At 35.9% G+C, this 26,437-nt stretch overlaps 2 long non-coding RNA genes across 3 annotated transcripts; both read right to left on the reverse strand.

Annotated features, from left to right (window-relative positions):
* Positions 1–2,037: 2,037 nt before the first annotated feature.
* LOC124302588 (uncharacterized) lies at positions 2,038–2,585 on the reverse strand. The gene is made up of 3 exons (XR_006907737.1): positions 2,363–2,585; positions 2,198–2,289; positions 2,038–2,091 (listed from the first exon to the last, which is right to left on the reverse strand). It is a non-coding gene; the product is annotated as an uncharacterized LOC124302588 (long non-coding RNA).
* A 75-nt stretch (positions 2,586–2,660) lies between these two features.
* Positions 2,661–13,394, reverse strand: LOC124302587 (uncharacterized). Of its 2 annotated transcripts, none has more exons than XR_006907736.1 (3): positions 12,955–13,394; positions 2,982–3,041; positions 2,661–2,869 (listed from the first exon to the last, which is right to left on the reverse strand). It is a non-coding gene; the product is annotated as an uncharacterized LOC124302587 (long non-coding RNA). The 2 variants fall into 2 exon arrangements; XR_006907735.1 differs by lacking the exon at positions 12,955–13,394 and adding an exon at positions 7,329–7,634.
* Between the last annotated feature and the right edge of the window lie 13,043 nt (positions 13,395–26,437).

Raw genomic sequence — 26,437 nt, forward strand, 5'->3', positions numbered from 1 at the left:
AAAATCAATTCAACAAATAATCCCCGGTTAAATACCCTCACTCCACGAAAGTCTCATGTGGGACAAAACAGAAATATTATCATCATTATTTCGGTGCCGATAGGATTCTGTTATAACTTATTCATATTTAAAATAATGGTCACATTAATTTAGTGCATCGATTTACATAAACAATTCCATGATGAAAAAATACAACCACAATATTACACGTATTTTTACACTATTACATGTATTATAAACTTTAAATTAAAAAACGTCACAGCCTCGGCGCGATGCAAGTGCGATTATCCTATTTTTTTATCTTTATTTTAATTGAGCATAAAATGCCCTGCTAATGAAATATATTATTAAACAAGTAACGAAATCACAGACTAGGTTCTGAAGTATTTGGTTAGCTTCAGTCAAACCCTTATATTTATGTACGAAGTACTTGGCCAATTTTCTACTCAACATACGAATTAAAGTAAAAACTGAACTCAAAAAATGTCCTTGTGCAACGTACTACGAGACGTATTTCGCATACTTGGCAGCAAATGAGATGTAGATTTTTGAGTACTTACGTCTTGTAGAATAATGAAAAGAAAATCTTACTACCATAGTTATTTAATGACATATAAAGGAATATCAAGATTTCTTAAAAATAGGCCAAACTTAATGTTTTCGCTTTTCGTTAATTCTAAAGAAAAACACTCGTCTCAAGGTTTCAAGTGACGTATTACACTTATAATTAGATCTTTCTTATTAAGGGGGGTAAGGGTTTCAGCGTAAAAAAAAAACTTTTTTTGTGAATTTTTTTTAAAAGTATGGATTGAGCAAATTTAGTCAAACCTTTTGTACATTATTAAGTATACTTTTAACAATATTCTGTAATTTATTCATGCGGAAATGTTGAAAAACAAGCCGGTGACAGAGCTTGCCCCAGAACGTCTCAGAAAAAAAACAATTTGCGGTGTTCACTATATCTCAGTCGGAAATTATCTGATATCAAAAACCATTAAAATGTAGTCAAAGTATCATCAAACCCTGCCCCTAACGTTCTTTGATTATTTTTTTGTCATTTAAAAATTTTTGGTAGCCATCTAAAATGTAAACTGCTATTTTCCACGCAAAATTCCGCCATTTTGTGGGTGGGAAACCCCCTTAATGTAAAAAAAAGAATTTTAACTAAATGTTGGGGGGAGGTATTTTATATGTAGAAAATGTGTACCAAGTTTGAAATGAATCGGTCAAGTAGTTTTTAAATGGCAGTGAACACGGACTTTGAAAAAGTAGTTTTGAGAAAAAATCACAAGCGCACGATCGAACGTACAACGACAAACTGACGCTCGTCTCTCGTTTTAAAATATTGTACAGTGTATAGTATACATACAAATATAAAATATGTCTTTATGGCTTTACTTAACTGTCTTTACTAAATAAAGTATTCTCGAAACAGGATATTGGACCAGAACGATAGAAGTGAATAAGCTGTATACCTGCTCTGAGAGCTATAATGTTAAAAGGTAGGAAACTAACTAGACAATAACTTCAAGAGTTTTGCTCAGATCGACTTAAAATTTTGGGAATATATTCTTGAAATGTTTAACAATAAGATAAGACAAAAAAATCGATTTTTCGAAAGTGCAATCCCTTACCCCCCCCCCCCCCCCCCCTTAAGTAAATAAGAAAAAATTTCAACCTGGGTGGATAAAAAAAAGAATAAAATAGAAGAAAGATTCTACCGCAACCAGCAATATACCTATACATCGAGTATTAGCCTTAATTTTTGATGATCATCGGTAAGATTAAATTTCGATTCGCAGATTGTTGTTGTTGGGTTGTACCTGCCCTGCTTGTGGTTACAACAATTACTTGCAGCTCGTTCAGCAGTTTTCATTCGGTCACCGGACGACGTAACCACTCAGCATAATGTTCTCCTCTATACGTTACGAATCGAAATACTGTGTTCACCGCGTAATATATCTATTAAAAAGACATGGCCATGATTAATTTTTTTTGCAAAATAATCGTTGTAGTGAAGAATATTTTTATATTTGCCTGTGATGATTTGGGCGACCTTTGTCGTTGAAACACGTAAAATATTATCCTCTCCTGTAAATATTAAACAGCATTTAAGTGGAGAACATGAGCTATAACATTATACTTCACATGGTAATACTTCATGCTTTGATTACGTGTATGACTACTCCGCGTATACCTGGTAGCCAATTGGTCTGCCATAACGGTGGCCATAGCTTTACTGATAGCTTTTTGCAAATTTAGGCCATCCTTTTCACAGATTTTTTGTGCCTGAAATGAGTGGACATATGAATATATAAATATTATAGATTGATCAAATGGAATATAAAATGTTAATACCTACAAATTGTCTGCGTTTCGGTTCGTCGTCCGCAAATGAATAATCGAAAGCAAGAAGATCAGGTAACGCATCGAATGGATGTTCCAGGAAATTAATAATGGCTCGATTTGGTCTGTTATTGTTTAATCCACCCTTCCGAAGAAATAACGGAATTTCGGTAATCGTTCGTTCCATGTTTCCGGTGGATTGTATGAGATTGTTTATTATAGTTTTAAGCTCTTGATTTACTGCCAAAATGACGTCATTGTGCAGGAAACGAAAAATGGCAAGCATGTTATCATAAGTGAAGTACATACGGCAAATAGTAGGGGAGTGAATATATACTTCAACATTCTCGACTACACCTTCACCTTCTCCACCCTGGTTATCATCTTCAATGTAGTCATCTTCCTGTACATACTCCTCTGCCTCCAGATGCTCCTCTTTCTGGGTTGGTTCCGTGTTATTTTGCAAATCAGGCGGTTGGTTGTCAATCATGTTAACTATTTGTAATTGTTGCAAGTCCACTAGCTGATTGTTATATACTTTTATTATTTTGAATTGATGTAATTTATTCGATTGTGGTGGAAAAACGAACAAATAAATGCAGCTTGACCCTGATAAAGCCGTTGGAGTTGCTCACCTGCATTTTGGTATGTTGATACGCGAGCAACGTTGTTTACTGGAGGGGGTTGGACATTATCTGTGAAACAAATATTGAAATTACTTACGTAGAATATTTTGGTTACTTTTCCGAATGGGTGGCAGTATTATAGGTGGCATGGTTGATGTGAAAAAGTCGCAACGAGTAGAACAAAAATTTTAACCTGCCGTGTGCAATTAGTAATAGTATAATGCCGATGTCAAGTGTAGTCAATAACAAGAGACGGCAAGAATAAAAAATTGACAAAAACATGACAAGAAGGGTAAATTCCAGTCTTAAAAGATACTGATAAGAAACCTATGTTTCGGTATGGATCAGCGGAAAAGATAACTCTAAAATTTAAAAAATACTTAACCCTTCGAGGGTAACGTCATTTTGACTACCCTCAAGGGGGGAAACCAGTTTAGACCGATTGAAAAATCGTCTTTTTTTTATTGCATGAATCGTTAGTATAACTATTCAAGAATATCTGGTCAAAATTTCAAAGCAAAATTCCCATTAGTTCGAATGCAATGAGCACTTAAGTGACCGCCCGTCGGTTCTGTGAAGAAGCGCACGGTAATTATAACGGAGCGGTCGCCCAGGCCCTTCTTTTCCAGCTACCTGCCTCAATACCGCTGTGCTATTGAATAATAGAATGACGCATATGAGCAAGAAGAGGGATTGCTATATGGTGCTGGAATAGCTGATTAACCGGTGAGCATTTTTTATAATTAATTACTGCCTTGAATTTCTTGTTTTCGCTACATTTTATTTCGAACGCGTTTTTCTCGAAACAACTTTTCACAAGTCGAAAAAAAGTCGTTTCGAGAAAAACGCGTTTGAAATAAAATGTAGCGAAAACGAGAAATTCAAGGCAGTAATTAATTATAAAAAATGCCCACCGGTTAATCAACTATTCCAGCACCATATAGCAATCCCTCTTCTTGCTCATATGCGTCATTTTTAGCTTGCAACTCCGCTTGACGAGCTATACGACCTTCCTTCGTCTCCAATGAGCTGCGCCTATTCTGTCTCGTCACGCGCTTTCTGTTCATGCTCTCGGCATAATTGAAGCTCCGTGAGCCAACGACGATATTTAATTCATTCATCAGCATTAGAAGGGCTGAATTTCCTTCATTGAATAATGCAGTAGCCAAAAATGCTGCAACCTCGACTATTTTTAAACCAGCATGTAGATGCTTTGGAGCCAGTCGCCAAACGGTTGAATTGAAACTTTCGTTCGCATTCTGCGTATGACCGCCTAAGCATCTCGTCAGCAGATCGTCTCTCGATAAATCTTCGTATATGGGAAGAATTTCTTTTTCAACATCGGGGTGTAATGGGGCAGGGTGCGGTTCAGGCTCTGTTCCAAGTGCTTTAGCTTGCTGCCACTTGCACCAGCTATCTTCTCCCTCTGGACAGTTGTCGTGTTGTGGATTGTTGTCTGTGGATATCATGTGCTGAAAAGTTGCCATTATAGCGTTCTTCATGTCTTCGACGCTGTTTATATTTCTTCGAATCGCTAAGCCGTAGTACGTGCTGAGCTTTTTCACCAACGTCTCTGTCAATTTTCCTTTTCCGCCCAGTTTTTTATCTTTCCTGATGTTTTGGAGCCGAGTTCCCATCCTTTTCTGAACATGGCCTATACATTCACTTTTAACAACTTTCAGTTCATTACCGTAGGGATTCAAATTTAGAATTGCTGTGAACGTTTTCGAATCTCCATCACCGTTATAATTACCGTGCGCTTCTTCACAGAACCGACGGGCGGTCACTTAAGTGCTCATAGCATTCGAACTAATGGGAATTTTGCTTTGAAATTTAGACCACATATTCTTGAATAGTTATACTAACGATTCATGCAATAAAAAAAAGACGATTTTTCGATCGGTCTAAACTGGGTTCCCCCCTTAAACGGTAACGTCGGGTCACTCGTGTCCGATGCTTAAAAAAGTGCTTTAAAATGCTTTAAAAAATCTGAAAAAATTCATGGTGACTTATTAACTATCCTAGAATAAAAATAATTCACAATATTGCCGATTTTTTTTTTAATTCTGTATAATTAAATAAGCAAATTAAAATGTGTCAAATGTTTTTTTTTTTAGTAATCCATAATTTTTGATCAAATTAATATTTTTTGATGATCCAAGCGGGAAATGAAAGTTTAAGAGTTGTACTTCAACAAAAAAAAACTTGAATGACGATACGAATGAATGGAATGCTTAAGTTTTGAGCATGAAAAATCGGTTTTAAAAAACGCGTAAATGTACGAAATTTTTAATAAAGAAGACATTTTCATATTTTTCAATCAATTTATTAATGAAAATAACATTTATTTTTAATTTTGTGATTTTTACATGAATTGTTTAAAAAAAAAAATATATATTTAGTAGAAAAATATAAGAGATTGGCCTAAAATTAGACGCAATCAATGCGTCTATCATATCTGTGGTCTTCGCAGACAGGCTTGCGAGACTTGCTGCAGCACAAAAAAGTCTTTCTGTCCTGTGGCGGTTTGCACTTTTCGCCCTCATGTACGGTAACGTCGGGTCACTCGTGCCTTTTCGAAAATACCTCTGATCCTCACGACGGGTGGTGAAGGATTACGGCGTCGGTGCTCGGGTTTCTAGTAGCCTGCTACAATACAATTTTTTCCAGCACAGTTCGCCCGGGCTCCCTTCCCTCCTCCTCGAGCTACCAATGAGAGTTAGTTTTGCCGAGGCACGAATGACCCAACGTTATCGTTTAAGGGTTAATTGCCGGGAAGCACGAGGATAATGTTTCATGGATAGCGAATTTATGAATTGACGACCAACAATAACAGGACATGGCAGTCCTCACGATAACAGATGAACTCAATGTGTATAACATTCCCATCCTTCGGCTATCACGCATTATCAGGAGGTTTGTTAATCAATGTAAATGTGGGGAATACAATTTTATCATATGCATTGTGCCAACCATCTGGAAGGGCACCCATTTTTTTCTTATTCTGCAAATTATAACCCGAACGCACTGACGTATGGTTTAAGGGTGGAGACTTTGATTTTTCAGCTAATCTGTTCATCACCTGAGGCAAAAGCAGTGCTCCTGAACGAAATTTGTTCTTCATCGTCTGTAAGTAAGTTTCGAATGGAAATACACTAAATGAATCAAGTGGCCCGTACATCAAAACATCACTTGCAATGAGAATTAAATTGTGAACATTAAAAATCATCGTCTCATCGCCGTAGAAACATCGCATCATTTTTACAAAGTGAAGTAAGAGATCATTGGCATATTGGTTATTACTTGTGCAATTTTATGGAGAGAATAAGATCCGAGCAGCAGAATTCAAGCCGTTGAAATAAGCAAGAAGGTCGTTTGGCAAAATTAATTGAAAAAAAAATAAGACCCAGATATAATAAACATACGCGAAATTCAGTGGTGGCGCTCGTCAAAAGTGCGACATTTACGAACAAATTCACGGGAAAAATTGGCTGCGAAAGTACGGAAAAATTGATCGATAAAATGAAATGATCTTCGTGTCGCTTGCGACGATTTATATTCATTTATCCATATTGTGAGGAGCTATTTCATCACACCAAGACACGTGAGGTGTATATACTCTAATAAGAATTGTCTTGACATGCTAATATTTATATCTTCTAATACCGATCAGACGTTTCCAAAATCAGGGAGTAACCCAAGCCCGGAAAGTTTTGTCTGTACGTAACGGTGAATCAGTAACAAGGATAGTCTACGGTACTGTATGGTAATACCTTCCTGCAAACATTTAGCACAACGGCTGTTGTTTCCCGGAAAACAAGTCAGAAGATTTCTTGCCGGAGTATCAGGAAGAAATGCTCTGATTACTAATATGAATTCTGAAACGATGATTATTGAAGTTGAATCCTTCTGTATGTAAAGGTAGGTACTCAATATTAAAGTTATGTTCCTGCGATGAAGGTTTCCCAGTGCCATGACATACTGCGATGGAAAATACTTTAGGGAATGACGGATCGTCCATTCTACCTAAAATAGGCCGCAATTATTCGTTCTTCGAACTGCTGGATATTGGAATGCCATCGACATTAACAAATAAAATATTATTGAGTTTTGGTGAGCGGTCATAGAAATGTATAACGTATTTTCGTTAATGTTTCGACCCGGATATGGGCCCTCCTGAGAACGATTAATTTTTTCATTTGACTGTCAAGAACAAAAAATTTTTTTTAAATACACAATAAGACATTAATTACTATAGGTGTAATACTATTGAAGCTATTGTCTATTGTAGGTTAGTGAGTACATATTAAATAACTGTTATGATTATAAAGTGATAAAACTTAAAGAGTAATTTACCTTTTATAAGAAAGAGGATTAAGATACAAGTCAGAATCGTAAAATACAGTTTGGCGAGCGCAGGTTCATCAAATAGTATGACAATAATCGTTGTCGACTTCTCCAATTGTTAAAAGTATAGGTGTTAAAAATATGAAAGTAATTAATTAAAAAAACTATGTATCTTCACTGTCTATAGGTCAATGTATCAAAAGGTTTAAAGAAAGGGTTTATGGTAGTTAAAATAGTTTAAACGATGTCCAAACAATGGTACTGGTATCATTGTGACCCTGTTCTCCATGTCTGAACAATTTTTGTTAAACCTCTTGAGTCAACTGGTAAACAACGACTGATGGGAGAATCAAATATGACCCGGAGTGAAGGTGAACAAGTATAAACATTTATAAAAACATGTGCCATGGGGACAACAAATTTATGTACTTAGTTAAGGTTAAACAATGTGTGATATGTGGGCGGTAATCAGCGGTTTGTAAATATTGCTAGGATGTTCAACGTCTTGTCTAACATTAACGGAATTTGGGTGTCCTACAATATTGCACATTTCTAGTAGTAACCGTTTATAATAATTGGGTTCTTCACAAAGGATGTTTGCATTGTCATAGTTAAAAGTATGTTGTTTTTTGGTCACATGTTTGGTTAGAGCAGTATGTCGATCCTCATTATCTTGTACATTTCGTTGATGTTCTTTGATTCTAGTGTTTAGATGGCGGCCAGTTTGTCCGATATAAACTTGATTGCAATCGTTGCAGGGTATTTTGTAAACAACATTGGATCGTTTGCCCATAGGGATCCTATCTTTTCCCGAATCAAAGACAGGTTGTAAGTCTTTTGAGTTTTTTCCCACAAACTTGACATTGTGTTTGGTAAATAACCTATTCAGTGACTCAAAGAGACCCGATACATATGGGATGGGAATAAATGTAGTGGCTGGTCTATTGTTGTCGTCTGCGGAAGCAGAGTCAATATTATTGTCAAGTACGTTATTGATATGGAAGCGTCTCTTATTTATATGTTTGTGTAAAAGGCCGTGTGGATAATCATTCCATCTTAAAATATTATACATATATGAGGGATAAATTTTTTTCATGGAATTCTATACTTGATAATTTGATGGCTCGGTCAACCAGATTAAAGATGGTACCTATCTTGTAGGACATCGGGTGGTGGGAATTAAAATTCAAATATCTTTGAGACCAAGTTTTTTTGTGGAACCAATCTGTTTTGATTTTAGAGTTGTTATGTATCAGCAGTAAATCCAGGAAATTGATGGCGTTATTATCTTCTATTTCTATGGTGAATTGTAATCGTGGATGATATTGGTTGAAAATATTCAGTGTGTAGTCTATTTTTTCTTTAGGGACAGCAGTTAAAATATCGTCAACATATCGGAAATAGAAGGGTAAATCAAAATCTAGATTGCTGATGCATGACCTTTCTAGGTCTTCCATCACAAGATCTGACAAGATTGAAGAGAGAGGGGATCCCATGGGCAACCCGAATTGTTGTGCGTATGTGTCGTTGTTAAATTTAAAGATTGCCGAATCATATTTCTATGACCGCTCACCAAGACTCAATAATATATTATCTACGAGGTCGAGAATTCTTACCCTTCACATTAACAAATAAATATAAATGAGATGGAATTTTTGATGTATCGAGAAAAATATATTGTTCTCTTAATGATTTCTCTATTCCGTAAGATGACAAAAAACCAGAACCTAGTGCTATGAGTATTTGAACGAGGTGTGCCAACTAATGACCTTGCAGAATATGGAATATTTGCAAGTTCTGCCTTGTAAAGACCTTTCAAAAGTTGATCAGTGGCCATGAAGTTTAGGGTATTCTGAACATGCCAACTCTACAGAAATGCAGTCAGATCAAATGACTCGACTTCATAATCTGTAGGATAATCAATTTGACAATTGTTTTCTATCAGAACATTATTCTATTCATTATGATTGTACTGTTCTGACATATCGTCATCATGATCATAATGTTCGCGCTCATCTGGCCCAGCATAGTCATTATTATTTTGTTCAAAGGCAGGCGTGGATATATCACAAAGCGCAGAATAATCAGGCAAATGCTGACGAATTTGTCGAAGTTGTTGCCTTCGGGAAAGGTTGACGAATTTTTTTTTCTTCGCATTCACTTCAATCAATCAATCCTTTTATTGAAAAAATTGAACTATTCCATTCGGTAAATAAGTAAATGCATGTTCCTGCCCATAAGAAATATGAATTAGCTTTGTTATCACTATAAAACCAGCGACGGCCCATTATAGTGTTTATTCCTGATTCAGCCATAAAGTCAACTTTTTTTACCTTAAAAGCGAGGCGAAAGTGGCATATATTTCCCGCAAATCGGATCAGCGGAAATCAAAATTCAGAAGAAACGAGCGCCTTGAAGAAAGCAAAAGAAGCGAGCGCAAACAATTGCCCACAAGACGCACCGCATTGCCTACGCCGCGGTCAATTTAAAAATCCCAATTTTCAAATAAATATTACAGCCATAGTTGAGACGGAAATAAAGTCCTATATGTAACACAGGAATAAGAGTTGACTTTATTCCCTCGTTACATAATGCACTATTATACCGAATAACTGCACTGATCGAGCTAAAATTATACTTGTAAAATATCCGTGCGATATACAGGAACGCCAAATACGCCAAATACAATCTGGTTTGACCTGCAGTTTTGGCTTGGTTAGAATGTCTTTCATTTACCTTTTTCGGCGTACAAAACGTCATCTACGTTTCGATAGCGATAACATGACTAACTGGCGTTATCTATATGTAGTCTTAATTGTTAGCTGGTAGATATAGATAGTTGTATACTACCTTGGGTTACGAAATGTTACCTTAAGAAAGATATCTTTATGGCATCCCTCGTACTATAACATATAGACACTTTCAAATGACGACGTGTACACCAAAGAAAGTGTGGATGTAGACAACTATTCACCCAGCTCGCTTAGTTATCCATTAGTGGTGATCTTTTCGGTAACTATTCAACGTTAACAAAACGTTCTGTCTTATAATTGCCTTTTCGTTCACAAATTTGAAAATCCGAAAGATAACTTTTGATTTGCATCTTATAGATGTCTGTTAGACAAATGTTGTTGCTTGGGAAATGTCAAAGGATGTAGATGTAGTGCAACGTATCATGGACTTGGTATTTATACGTACTGCTCATGCCGCTTGTGCGTTTAAGGGAGCTTTCCAGTGTGACAGCCCGAAAAATCGCTGTTTTTCGCGATTTTTTTTTTTAAAGAAAAAATAATCTAATCGGTCTGGTTTTTTTTTGTATATTAATTGGGTATTGAAGAATACAAAACAATTTTTTAAAGATCGATTTATTTATTAATTAATATCTATAAAAATGATGAAACAATTGTTGCAGAAAATGCACTTGGATGTGGTGTCCACGTTGGGGGTCACAATTTTGATCTGAAACAAAAAACACAAAAAGATTATTGATCGGTATATAATTGGCTTTCGTGCTATGGAGGCTTTTTTTTTTTTTTTGCAAAAATGGCGCCGGTTTGAACAAAAAGTATCGATTTTAGCATTTTTTTTGGCAAAAAAATAGGAAGATGTCAAAAAAAAAAAAAGCTTCCATAGCACGATAAACAATGACGTTAAGAATATTGTGTAAAAAATTCAACTCTATATCTTTAAAACTCTGCCCTCCAAGTTGGATACCGTTTTGAAAAATGCTGTTTCGAGAAAAACGCCTTCAAAGTTTCAAGTGAGGAAATTTTAGGTAAATCGTTTACTTACGGTCAATCAGCGATGCCAGGTCCATACAATATCCCTTCTGCTTCTTCGAAAAGATCGTGCTCAATGGATTGTTCAGTCCAACGAGCTGTCCTCGCCTCTTTGCTATCCAGGGACGCCCGGCGGTTTGCTTGGGTGATGCGCGCATTCTTGTACTTAGGGGCGAAATCTGCGGCGCTCGGCCCTATCGTGCATCCCATCGTCTCCAAAATTTTTAAAATTGGGTGGTAACCTTCATTGAAGGTGCACACAGCACACTGCGTAGCGATTTCTACTATCTGCTTGCCGCAGAATACGTGCTTCGGGGCTAGTTGCCACACACAGTGATTGATTGATTTTCAAGAATTTAGCACGCCATCCGCTTTTTTTTTGAAAATTGAGTGTGACAAAAAAATAAGTCGCGCGACTAATTTACGGCTAATTAACGGCAAATTATGCAATAGTCCGAATTCACATTTTCGACAATTGGCGAGCCAAGTTCATGTACGTGCAGGTAGGAACGAGACAATAGAAATAACAGTCGCACGGGCAGACGGTCGACGCGGCAGCTGTAGCGCTCCGTTGCCTTCTTCCAAGAAATGCTGTACAGTAACCGAAATAATCTGAATTTCGGCATGAAAATTTCAGGGAATATTCGGAAGAGTGTATACTATTCGATAAAGCAGAAAAAAAAATCGATTTTTTGAAAATTTCACACTGGAAAGCTCCCTTAAGAACAACGTAACGAGCAAAAGGTAGGCGATGATATTGATCAAGTGGTATAGTGGCGAATGAAATATATTGATATAAATTTATGTACTGCAAGTATATGTATGTATATAGAAATTTATCGCGACAGATCGTTCTTCAAATTTTATAGATTATGATATCCGATACATTTATACCTTAAAGCATTCAAATTTACTTTCAATTGTGGGGTAGTATTATTTGTAAACTATGAATAACACGTGTTCCATTCTTAAACTTATTATTTTAATTTTTAGCTCTGGACACAACATGCCTCACTATCCGGCAATAGGTTGCATTAATAGATCTAGCAAAAAAAGCAGGGCCCGGTCCGAGCCTGGAATACACAATAAAATTAAATTCCAGTAGATTGCATTACATTGGTAAAAAAAATTGTAGATGCAGCACGCAGTGATCGGCATACATTCAATAAGGTAACACTGTGAGATCAAAGGTCAGAGGTTAGTGAAAGCTGTTTGTACAAAATAGTGTTATACTACCAATACTTTTTCTGGGGCTGTGGTTTTTGATGATTGTGACTGTTTTTTATAAGTTATTTAAATGTCCACACCTGACAGACTATACGGTGTCGTTCAGCTTGTTCCTAATTTTCTTACATATTTCATAACCGCATGTCATTTAATATCGATATTTAGTCGTCTTGTACTCATTTAGATATTATTCGTGACCTTGTCGTCTTTTAGTAAGAAAAAATTTTCGTCGGTTGAAAGTCATTTTACATCAATTTTATTTTATTTACAAAACATGTAAATTCAACGTTTCGGTCGGGCCCTGCCGACCATCTTCAGACTAAAATAAAATTACAGAATTGTTTTGTTAAACATTCTGTACATTATCCTTATATAGAGTAATAATTAGTAAAATTTTGTTTATAAATTCTAAAAGCAGGTAAATTTATTATTCAGAAACCATATACTGTCAATTTATTAAGTGGCAGCAAAATCATGACGATTCAGTTTCTTTTTAAAATTGTAATAGTTTGTGTCTTTGATGTAAAAATTATAAATTAAAATAGAAGCACATGTTAGAAAAGGACTATATACAAGGTTTAGAATTGGAATATAAATTATAGGAGAGCGACGTTACAAAAATTACTTACGAATAAGTGACAACCTTTTCCGCTTTGATGTTGTTTAAACGGCATGATGGAAGGAAGTGACAGGAGGATTGATTACGATCTATTACCAGAATCAATAATTCGATGTTGTAGTCAATTGTCGAAAGTGAGAATTACCATAACTGTTGTTTGGCGCGAAATTTTTTAACTATAGTATATCTAAATATAGGTGACTTAGATTTTGTACATCCGTACATCCATTAACGGTATTGTTGTTTTTACTAATATGGATCATCTCTTTGATATTCCGTTTATACCAATTTGATTCAGATGTTGCCTTGTCAAAATCCAAATAATGTCCTAATTGTAAAGCATGAGCTGCTAAAGCACAAGTGTCGCTGTCATGACATTTAATATTTGATTTGTGTTTGGATATTCTTTTTTTCAAATTTTATGATGATTGTCCAATATAGGTTTTATTACATTCTAAACGATCAATCTTATAAACCGTGTTGATTTGATCTTGAACAGCTGTTTTGATTTTAAGTGAAGTAAAAAGACTATTGGTCGTATTCAAAGTTTTAAAAGAAATATCGATACCCTCTTGTTTAATTTTGATGTTGTGGGAGAGTTTTGGGAATACTAGGAACAGAGCGTGGAAGGTAACGAATGACTTCGACACAATATTTATAACTATATTAGTAGCAGAGATGAGTAGGGAGATCTCCAACGCTCGGCTTTTCGTGATGCCAGCTAGGTTGGAGCGTCGACGTGACACCTAGGCGGCCACGCACCGAAGGTGGCCCATTTCCGACCTGACACCTAGGCGGCCATGCACCGAAGGTGGCCCACAATCGTGCATATATAGATATACTCGGTCGCTCGAGCAAGCGGTTGCCAATCGCATCCTTGTCCCCGCTCGCACAAATGTTTCCAGGAATGCAAGAATTGGGATTTTCTTGTTTCAATTATGAATGTCAGCGAATAAAAGTATCTCCAGATTTGATAAATTTTGGATTCAATTAGCGGACGCTGAACCAAAATAATTAACCATTCCCAGCCCGAATACTTTTTTTTTTTTTTTTGTAATAAATATTATTTTTTTATTGATATGAAAATATGTGACGCCTGGTGTTCTCGAATATTTGTACACGCAGTCTATGGAAAAATATACGAAGCCAGCTCGATAACATTTATGCAAAATGTGCAATGGGCAAGTGGTTGGAGGAAATTTTTTTTTTCTCGAACTGAATCTTCCAGAGAACCATCAGCGAATTCCAAGCAAGCTCCATAAACATACCGAGCAAACGCGCGATCACGGACGTAGCGGTGGTGTGGCTGAGTGGATACCACATCAGGATGAATTTTCAATCACAGGTTTTTGCGCGAAGTTTTCCTATATTTAAGTTAATTACTGCTGCCTTTGCTATAATACTGCATTCAAGTCTTAAACAAAACACTAAAAAATAAGTTAACCACTTAATGTAAAACAAAATGTTAGATTGAGCTTAAAATTTAAGCCGGAGTTACATAAACTAAGATAATTAAAATTAAAACTAAGATAATACAAGTGCAACATTGTAAATATTGTACATTTATTGTTCATCCAAATAAATATGGTTTCCTCGTCAAAAAAAAAAAAAACATGAGGATGGAGTGATGCGGGACACGGGTTCGATCGCAGTTCACTCTTTTTTTTTTTTTTTTAAATCCAATCCCTGCTTTTTTTTGTATTTTCGGAGAGAAAAACAAATCAAAGAAAGAAAATTTCGAGAGCCGGTCGATTTTTTCCTTCTTTCCTTTTGCTTTTTTTTTACTGAACCCACCTTTTTTGTAGTGGGGGTAACCCGGAAGAGAACAAATAATTGAAACAATAAAATTCTGAGAGCGAATCGATTTGTTCCCCGTTTTTGGCGCCTCTTTTTTGATGCGGAAAAGTTTTGACAGTAATGGAAAATAGAGATTACTAAACACAAATGTATTGTCTTTTAATAACATCGGCCCACCAAAAAAAAAAAGTGGTCTGTACTTTTGACCGGACCTACCTATCTTTATGTATTTTGACGCGCTGAATTCGAATCTGAAGTCAGTTTTGCCCGTACACCCTCAAAATTTTGAGTAAATTGCAAAAAACTATAAAAATCGCCAAAAATTAGCATTTTTGGTAAGAAAAAAATTTATGGAACTATAGACCAAGTATGATTTTTATGCATTTTGGTCCGCTAAACCCAAATCTAAAGTTTATTCAACCATAAGCCTTTTAAAATTTAATTCGGCCGGTGTTATTAAAAAACAATACATTTGTTTTTAGTAATCTCTATTTTCCATTACTGTCAAAACTTTTCCTTATTAAAAAAAAAAACGCCCATTTTATATCAGTCTTGACGAGCATTTCTTAAGAAGTTTGAGAGATGCGAGATCGGAACGACAAAATTATTTCAGTAGCAACAATGTATGGACCCCTCTCCTTTTCTGATATTGGCAGCCAGTTAAGAGGCTTCACAGTGTTCAGTTTAGTGCCAGCAGCTCTCGAGGTAGCAAGATGGTAAGTGAATTACATAATTATTTTACATGTATGGAAAAACCGGCAGGTTTGACGATCGTCTATTTACTTTATAGATTAAGAAGAGAAAGAAAGGGAAGGACCTGTAGTCGTATTTTATACTTTATTTAATTTTCCTTGAATTGTCAGACGTTTTTATTTTTGATGGTATAGGAAGAAGATGTGTGGGGAATTCCATTCTAGTGCCCAAGAATATAGTACACATTTTCGATCATTTTTTCTTTTTTTTTTTTTTTTGGAAAACATTTTCCTCAATTTCGAAATTTCCTTAATTTTTTGGTATTCAAATCGATTCTTACCAATTTTGCGCACAGGTGGGATTTCTTTAATTATTTTTTCCCTAATCCTGAGGATATTTCCTATCTGAGACCACTGTCAATAGGCGAGATTCCGGATATCATAAAATTACCTTTTTTTCTGATTAAAAAGAAAATCACATAAGGCCACTAAGAACTCGAAATGAAAATCTGAAAAAATTGGAGATGTTTTTTTATATTCTAAGCCATTAACGTAAATAATCCGTTTAACGACCATCCTAATTACATATACATATACATTGTATATAGGGCATTCCGCGTCAAATTTGCAACCCATGTACCTCACCCTCTTCGATTTTCATAATTCTTTAGTATGATGTTACAACCACGGTTTCAATCGACTTGAAACAGTGTCGGAATTTTTCGCAGATTTCTTTAGCCACCACTGAAGTAGAAAAAAATTGTAAAACCAATTCCGAAAAAGCTTCTGTTAAAATTCTGAAGAAATTCACACTAATTTTATAATTGAGAATATTATTTGTAAGCACGACACGATAACGTGATCTAACATCTACTACGGTTCTCGCCTATTGACAGTGGTCTCAGATAGGAAATATCCTCAGGATTAGGGAAAAAATAATTAAAGAAATCCCACCTGTGCGCAAAATTGGTAAGAATCGATTTGAATACCAAAAAATTAAGGAAATTTCGAAATTGAGGAAAATGTTTTCCAAAAAAAAAAAAAAAAGAAAAAATGATCGAAAATGTGTACTATATTCTTGGGCACTAGAATGGAATTCCCCACACATCTTCTTCCTATACCATCAAAAATAAAAACGTCTGACAATTCAAGGAAAATTAAATAAAGTATAAAATACGACTACAGGTCCTTCCCTTTCTTTCTCTTCTTAATCTATAAAGTAAATAGACGATCGTCAAACCTGCCGGTTTTTCCATACATGTAAAATAATTATGTAATTCACTTACCATCTTGCTACCTCGAGAGCTGCTGGCACTAAACTGAACACTGTGAAGCCTCTTAACTGGCTGCCAATATCAGAAAAGGAGAGGGGTCCATACATTGTTGCTACTGAAATAATTTTGTCGTTCCGATCTCGCATCTCTCAAACTTCTTAAGAAATGCTCGTCAAGACTGATATAAAATGGGCGTTTTTTTTTTTTAATAAGGAAAAGTTTTGACAGTAATGGAAAATAGAGATTACTAAAAACAAATGGATTGTTTTTTAATAACACCGGCCGAATTAAATTTTAAAAGGCTTATGGTTGAATAAACTTCAGATTTGGGTTTAGCGGACCAAAATGCATAAAAATCATACTTGGTCTATAGTTCCATAAATTATTTACTTACCAAAAATGCTAATTTTTGGCGATTTTTATGGTTTTTTGCAATTTACTCAAAATTTTGAGGGCGTACGGGCAAAACTGACTTTAGATTCGGATTCAGCGCGTCAAAATACATAAAGATAGGTAGGTCCGGTCAAAAGTACAGACCACTTTTTTTTTTGTGGGCCGGTGTTATTGAAAAACAATACATTTGTGTTTAGTAATCTCTATTTTCCATTACTGTCAAAACTTTTCCGTATCAAAAAAGAGGCGCCAAAAACGGGGAACAAATCGATTCGCTCTCGGAATTTTATTGTTTCAATTATTTATTCTCTTCCGGGTTACCCCCACTACAAAAAAGGTGGGTTCAGTAAAAAAAAAAGCAAAAGGAAAGAAGGAAAAAATCGACCGGCTCTCGAAATTTTCTTTCTTTGATTTCTTTTTTCTCTCCGAAAATACAAAAAAAAAACCGGGATTGAATTTAAAAATAAAAAAAAAAAAAGAGTGAACTGCGATCGAACCCGTGTCCCGCATCACTCCATCCTCATGTTTTTTTTTTTTGAGGAGGAAACCATATTTATTTAGATGAACAATAAATGTTCAATATTTACAATATTGCACTTGTAATTATCTTAGTTTATGTAACTCCGGCTTAAATTTTAAGCTCAATCTAACATTTTGTTTTACATTAAGTGGTTAACTTATTTTTTAGTGTTTTGTTTAAGACTTGAATGCAGTATTATAGCAAAGGCAGCAGTAATTAACCTAAATACAGGAAAACTTCGCGCAAAAACCTGTGATTGAAAATTCATCCTCATGTGGTATCCACTCAGCCACACCACAGCTACGTCCGTGATCGCGCGTTTGCTCGGTATGTTTATGGAGCTTGCTTGGAATTTGCTGATGGTTCTCTGGAAGATTCAGTTCGAGAAAAAAAAATTTCCTTCAACCACTTGCCCATTGCACATTTTGCATAAGTGTTATCGAGCTGGCTTCGTATATTTTTCCATAGACTGCGTATACAAATATTCGAGAACACCAGGCGTCACATATTTTCATATCAATAAAAAAATAATATTTATTACAAAAAAAAAAAAAAAGTATTCGGGCTGGGAATGGTTAATTATTTTGGTTCAGCGTCCGCTAATTGAATCCAAAATTTATCAAATCTGGAGATACTTTTATTCGCTGACATTCATAATTGAAACAAGAAAATCCCAATTCTTGCATTCCTGGAAATATTTGTGCGAGCGGGGACAAGGATGCGATTGGCAACCGCTTGCTCGAGCGACCGAGTATATCTATATATGCACGATTGTGGGCCACCTTCGGTGCATGGCCGCCTAGGTGTCAGGTCGGAAATGGGCCACCTTCGGTGCGTGGCCGCCTAGGTGTCACGTCGACGCTCCAACCTAGCTGGTATCACGAAAAGCCGAGCGTTGGAGATCTCCCTACTCATCTCTGTTAGTAGTGTTGTATTCATGGTACAAGGCTCTGGTGTCGACTGACTGACGACGCCGTCGACGCTCGCTCGCGCTCGGTACTTGCACACATACACACATCAGGCTCAATCACACATACACAATGCAATGTTACATTTAAGAATTTTTCTGATATCAGGAGAAAAGCCTTGTATATGTATAAGGGATCATAGTCATATAAAGCTAAGACTCCATGTATGCGTCGAGCTCCGGCAAACGCATGCGGAAGGCGACTCCATGCACGCGGCAGACTTTAGCGCTACGCCACGTACGGAAATCGAAGATGCGTCGTAAAAACGTATACAAACGATAGCTACATAACCTAAAAGAAAGGAATACTCTATCCCATAATTCCGGGCGGTTTCTCACGTAATGAATTACAAGTTCATTCACGTCATCACAATTATATTCCATAGTGGAATCTTTTGTTGATGTTATTGATGGTTTGTTTTCATAAACTGTTTTGTACGACATAACCTACGTCGCGTTGACTATTATTTGAGCCATGATTTGAGCTTTGCCAGATTCCGAATGGCCCCGAAAGTTCTCGACTTTAGCCGAATGATCTCAACGCAGTGCGGTGCGGCATGCCGGAGGTAGCCGCTGCCGGACTTGCGCCGGGCTCCTGATTGGTCACCGCAGCATTTGCCGGAGGTCAACGCATACATGGAGTCTTATAAGGTGCCGCTGACCTGGCATGTCCTATATATATTTCGTGACGTCAGAAGCGGGGAAATCGCCCGCACAAATCCTGATAAAACGGGGGTACGAATCTGACTGGGAAAATTTTCAAAAGATAGCTTGAATAAGATTGTACGTCTGTATCTCAGTCACTACTATCGCAAATCACTGATAACGTCTAATAAAAATAATGATGAACTCAATAAAATCACGTCGCGTCAAACATGGCCGATCGGGCTAGCGACTTGTTGAATATTCACCGCTTGTACGATATCAGAATTTCTTTCACTTTTGCCAGGGAGATACCGACGTACAAAAACACACACGTAATCCGGGAAAACCTATAGCACTAGTCAGTTTTCTGTAAATATGGGACGATTTGTGCGGGCGATTTTCAGGTGACAGGAGCCCGTTCCGATGCACGAGAAGTCTGTAATTTAGTTCAACGTTGAACCTCCAGAAGCGCTGTAGTCAACCGAAGCGGTACCAGATGGTAAAACGACATGATAATACGCACATGTCCTATGTTTCTACTAAAGCAACAATCTGCAGTGCCGACGAGAGCATAGGATATTAAGGTGGATACGAAAAAATGTACAACTCACTCAGAATAACCGTTAGATTTTGAAATTCGTGCATATTATAAGGCATCGTTTGGAAATGGTAACATCAGTTCACAATCGCGGTAACTATTCGTAATCGCACGTAGCCCGACTATACGTGAACGGGGCATTCCATGCGAAACCGACCAACCCGTGACCCCAACCAATTTTGATTTTATTGAAAATTTTACACTTTCTTGTACCTGCCAAAAGCAGTCTTTCTGAAATATTTTAGATGTTTGTCTCAACCCATCCAAACACCATAAATTTATCAAAATATCGCACAATTTTTTTTTAAATGCTCATGGCTTTTCCAAAACCCGATATTAAAATAACATACTGTTTCTTTTCTCGTTTTGAGTCGTACTTCCGCAAAGAAAATTATTATTTTTTATTTTATTGACGGGTTTTGGGGCATTCTACATCGAGTACGCACCACTTAAATCTGTCTTTTTTCATAGATTTGATGGAAAATCATTAACAAAAACGAAAATACCTATCCATTAATTCCTGTTCGTCGAAAAGGCAGATATAAATGGCGAATAATTGACATAGAATGCCCCATATACGCTCCGGATATCCTCATCTAATAGTAGTATCGATGTCCGCAAAATTATCATACTTACAGATTATTGACCGAAAGATTAGATGCGGCAGTAAAATAAATACCGAAATTGCTGGAAACACGCAAGTATAGGCGTGAGGGTTTAGGGTTGAGATAAAAAATTGTGCTCTTGAACAGACCATTATTTATTTATTTATAGCAAATTTGGGGGGGGGGGGGGCCGGTTGATAATCGTCCGAGCCTGTTTTAAAGATTACCCTAATACATACGCGAAATTGTTTCTGAACCGGATGTGTTTAACAATACTAGAAATACATCCCGCAAAAAATCTATGTCATTGTACATACATACAATTACTGCATACAACGGTTCAAGATGCGTGGCAAATATTTTACAGGGCCGATCCTTGTTAAAATTCTGATGAAGATTTGCTTGTCAATTTTTTCTGTTTTTAATTCTCAACAAATAAGGATTTCATACTTTATTTGCTTCGTTTCATATGTCAATTACGCCTAGTTCTGAATGATGCTACCAAAATTTTTTTTTACATCAGACGAACTACCTGAAAGTTACTCATTAGGTGGAAATCGTTATAAAACTACATACCGTGACTTCTCGTAGATGGTATACGCTACGGATACGCTAGCGAGTTTTGGGTTGGTTTCTGCATCGTATACGACCTACGAAAAGTCAGGGTATGTGTTACTGTTGTACATCAAATCCGGCACAATCCTATAATTTCACAGAAATTTGGAACTCTCGAAGGAATCAACTTCTTCGGATTCCGAGTACTATCCCTCACACCCCACTGTCCCCACTATCCGCGCGGCCGTCACTTCTGCGTTTCCTCGCGTACCGTCCACATCCACTTTTCGCGGCGAACGAAGCAAACGCGAATGTTTTGGTAATTTGCCGTGTCACAAGTTCTAATCACGTGCAAATTTTCACGCGGCCAGTGTGTATACATATATTTGTTACAAACAACAATAATCTTGTGAGTGCACCAATGGATAAGTTACGTCGCACGGCTGAACCGAAAAAAGGTTAAATTTGACGCTCCGACGAACGAATCGTTCGTTGCAATGGTAAGTGTTTTATACTGCAAATTTCTGTTATGCAATTATAGATATCATTTACAAGAATCCTGCCAAATCTACACTTGCTATGCAGGGTGATTCGTAATTCACAGCAAATACTTGACAGGGCGAATCCTTGTCAAAATTGGAGTCGAAAGTTCCTAAGAAATTTTTCGGGAAAACGCCTTTTTTCATTCAAAGAAATGGAAATTTAATTTTTTCGGATTTCTGTTTCGATTATCCTTTTAATTTCTTGGGTCATCGTCAGAATTGATATCGAAATTCCCCGGTTCATTTGTAAATAATTTGTACGAAAATTTTTTTTTCACAGCTGTCTCGCAGGGATCACTGGGAGTGTAAATTCAAAATGGCGACCAAATCATGCTTATGCGTTTATTCGAAAACTGGTTTTTTTAGGTTAAAATGGTTTTTCTTGAATAACTCGGCCGGTTTTGATTTTACAGAAAAACTGTAACAACAAAAGCTGTATAAATTTTGATTCTCTACAAGTTTAGTTCTTACAGTTTTTCTTCTAGGATCAAGATTTTTGGAATTAAACCTGAAAAAACGACAAATTCGAAATATTTCCGTTATCTCGTTTATTTTCAACTTAATGGCATAAATGAATAGTAACAAACTTGTTGAGAATCAAATTCTGAACTACTTCGGTTCTCACCTTTTTTTCCAAAAATCGATATTTTCGGAATTTAACCCGAAAAGGAAGGATTCTCCGTCAACTCCGCCATTTTTTTTTCGACCATCTCAGATCTGCCCCATAATTGGTTACATCAAAGTACTACTAAAAGGTACTCTGTGTGAATTTTTTCAGATTTTTCAATTCATTATTTGAGAAATTGCCGTTTTTTTTTCAAATGAATATACACTACCGTTCATAAGTATGGAAACACTCGCCCCAGAGTGTTCTCACTGTACCCATGATTGTATTTCTACGAAAATGTATACCGTTGAGGAGTGGGGAGGGACTTCCAGCATTTTCATAGTATAGAAAAAAATGTAGAAAACAAATCGTCTGTTTACGTTTGCTTCGAAAGAGTAGCGTTCGAAAGATCGTCGTTTTGTTGACATTTGTTTCGATCGTCGTTTCGTTATACATTTTTCAAAATATTGAGTAACCAAATTGTATACGTGTTTCAAATTTTCTTTTCTGTGTTCTCTTCATATATAATCATTTTGATTTTTCGTTAGGAGTGTGCAGAACATAAGAATTGCTGAATGCTTCGTTGCGAATACCACAATTTTATCGGAGCCTAGATTCGAATGCTCGGAGAGTTCAATTATTATAATCGTACGGTAATTTTCTTTTCCGATAATTGGAGAAATTTACACGTGTTGACATATACCCTAAGTACGATGCAAATATGCGAGAAATTTCAAATCTTAAGGAAAATAAATATTACGACTGTTATTATTTCATCATATAAACCATAAAAAGTCAGTTGGGACGAAATTTAGGTTCTTGAGTCAGAAATATCATTCTGACAAAAAATGACCGCGTATTTTCCAAAACAATGAAAGCTTTTTCGAAGTGATATGTGACCATAAAAAGTCAAAACCTATTTCTACGATTTTTTTTCAGAAAGCGCCGAGTCATTCAATTTTGTTGCAAAATGAGCGCGCAGTAAACTTGAAGAATCAATATCTCATCTCCGGTTCTATTTGACGTAGAAAAATTATTCACAGCACATTCGCGAGCAGAGAGGATAAGCTTTCGTAGAAAACTTTGGTTTATCCGGAAACATTGAACATTGTAATTGTTATTAACGAACGAATTGTTTAATGGTACTATTTTTTGGCGAGGCTTCTACCGTTTTATACATTCTGTAAAAAATCTTTCCGATTACAAATAATCCGTCGGGTTTGATGAGGAATTTCCCGTTCATATTCATTCCGAATGACCATGCATTAGATATCTGCTATCGGTAGTAAAATATTGAACACGGTGAGATTTAGAGTGATTCGTAAAAAATGAATATCTTAATTTCAAAAGAATTATCTCAACTTTTCGGATTATTCAAGATGATCAAAATTTTTAATCACACTATTCCATTTCATCAGATTCGACCATTCACTCTTAACATTTTTGGGTATAGTGAGATGGCGCCGACACATGGTTGTAAGAGAACAGAAGAGGAACCATGTATTTGTATGTGTCTTTATATGATAAGGAGGGGAGGGCACGAATTCTTTGCCAAAGTATATTTTTATCGACAAGTACTAATCATGTTATAGATTCTGCATTGAAAAAGCGAAACAACCAAATGAACACGCTTGTATTTTACAGGATAATCCGTCGTAACCGTTGGACGGACGCAATGTCACATGCCGCGAGGATATCTTCATGGAGTGGTGAACTATGTTCAAATTACATTACTTCGCAAAGGATGTTAGAAACTCCCATCAACCGGGAGAAGGAACTGTTTCGCACAACCCGCAGCTTCATAGTTACCTCGAATCTCGGATACTATTTCCTTGCATTTAATATTTCAGAGGGTATAAAAATAATCCTCAACGTCGATGTCAACAATTGTGTCATATATCCATAGCAACATGAATAAAGTGTTCCAATATTATATATAATCATTTTTTGAAACCCTTTTCACTCGTAAAATAGCTTCGAACATAAAATTATTTCATTATTGTCAGTAGAGTTGTGTGTAACAAGCGATGTACAATTCCAGAATGATTCCAATACAGTAATACCCCGAAGTTACGCTATGGGTCGTTCCGGCATTGACGGCGTAAGTCGAAAAAAACGTAAGTCAGGGTGCACGTTTTATACAACTGTATAATGTATATATATATATGTATAAATACTCACCAGAGATAATCATGTATGTACCTCATAGGAAACCTCTGAAGAAGAATGAGAAATACTCTTTATTTTCGAAATACAAAATGTTCGAGCACAGTCGTCTGACGACACTAAGTTTTTTTTTTCTCGCGCACAGTCACTATCCGTAGACTGAGCGAATAATCGAATAAAATGTAATGCACGGACGGAAAATAAATATGACCATTCAAGTTTGCGACAACGAGAAGCGGAGTTGGGGGGGGGGGGGGGGGGCGACCGATGGAGTAACTTCATAAAACGAGACCACAACGATTCGTACCCGTTTTGTTTCAATGGTATTTTTCGAACATATTTCCAAATATCTACAAATGGTGAATGGTGATATTTATGAAATCATTTTGAAAATACTTCGTGCTGTGTAAAACTAATATTGCGCGATATGTTTTAATGTATATGGGACATTCTTTTACAACCGAACACCTTTATGACCGACACATTGTTGATTCAGCTGAAATTTTTTTTGACGGGTTCTACCGAAAAAATAGGGATACGTATTCGAAAATTTTTTTTTCACATATTTCGTAAAATAGAGGGGATCGAAAATTTGATAATTTGGTGTTTTTTGGCTTGGAAGACTCACTTTCAAAATTTCATAACGCCGGTTCTATTTGAGCTGGAAAGTTCGTTTTTTTCATCTCAAAGCTAATAAAATGAATTTTATTACAACAATTCTTTCATTAACGATTATTCCGAAATTTATACTGTTATAAACAATTAATATGTTTTAATCGATGTTTAACAATTGCCCCAACCTCGTAGCGAGTTCTTAGCACAACCATCGTATTCTACGTCAAATTTTTTGTCCATAACGTATTTTGAATTGATGGAGAAATTATTATTACTGGAGGAAAAGAATTAATTTATCTAGCGCGGCACGTCACATCGGCGCGCGAGTTCCACGCCTCATCATCTTGCCTCGTATTGTTTTCCTCTGTAATATAAATGATTACTCTATATTTTTAATTAAATAATATTATTTATTAGCATATAAGACTTTTTTAAAAAATTTAACAAAAAAATAATAAAATAAAAAATATTATTGTGGCAAATAAAAAATTAATTTACCAAGATTTTAATACATTATTATTATTTAATAAACACGTCGTTCTGCATTACGTCTCACAATATTTACATTCACTTTTAATATGTATAGTATTTTTCGTTTAAAAATTTGTAAAACCGTTTTTTTGTTGACACAATGAGAATTGTTTTGTTTCCAATTCTTCAAGAGAGGTTGGAATCACACAAATTTTCAAGAATAAATGTAAATATTGTACGACGTACTGCAGGACGAGGTACTTATTAACTAAAAATAATGTATTGAAATCTTAATAAATTGATTTTTTATTTGACACAATAATATATTGTATTTGATTATTTTTCTGTTACATTTTTTATAAGGTCTTACTTGCTATTGAATATTATTATTCAATTGAGAATATACAGTAATCATTTATATTACAAAAGAAAACGATACGAGGCAAGATAATGAGGCGTGCAATGGAACCGGCGCGCCGATGTGACGTGCCGCGCTGGATACATTAATTTTTTCCTACAGTAATAATAATTTCTCCATCAAATAAAAATGCGTTATTGATTGATAATTTGACGTAGAATACGATGGTCGTGCTGAGAACTCGCTACGAGGTGAAGGCAATTGCTAAAAATCGATTTAAACATATTAATTATTTATAACAATATAAGTTTCGGAATAATCGTAAATGAAACAATTGTTGCATTAAAATTCATTTTATTAGCTTTGGGTTTAAAAAACCAACTTTTCAGCTCAAACGGAACCGGCGTTATGAATTTTTGAAAATGAGTTCTCCGTGCCCGATTTTTCGATCTCCTCTATGTTACGAAATATGTAAAATAAAAAAATCCTCGAATACGTATCCCTATTTTTTCGATATAGAACCCGTGAAACAATTTTAAGCTACATCAAAATTGTATCGGTCGATTTTTATATAAATCTGTCCGATTCGTCAAAGAATGTCCCATATTCAAGGGTGTTTCACGGAACAATAAATTAAATTTGCTATATTCACCGTAAAACCAGAGATGAGTAGGGAGATCTCCAACGC

The sequence above is a fragment of the Neodiprion virginianus genome, chromosome 4 (genome assembly GCF_021901495.1).
Source record: "Neodiprion virginianus isolate iyNeoVirg1 chromosome 4, iyNeoVirg1.1, whole genome shotgun sequence".
Taxonomy (NCBI): Eukaryota; Metazoa; Arthropoda; class Insecta; order Hymenoptera; family Diprionidae; genus Neodiprion; species Neodiprion virginianus.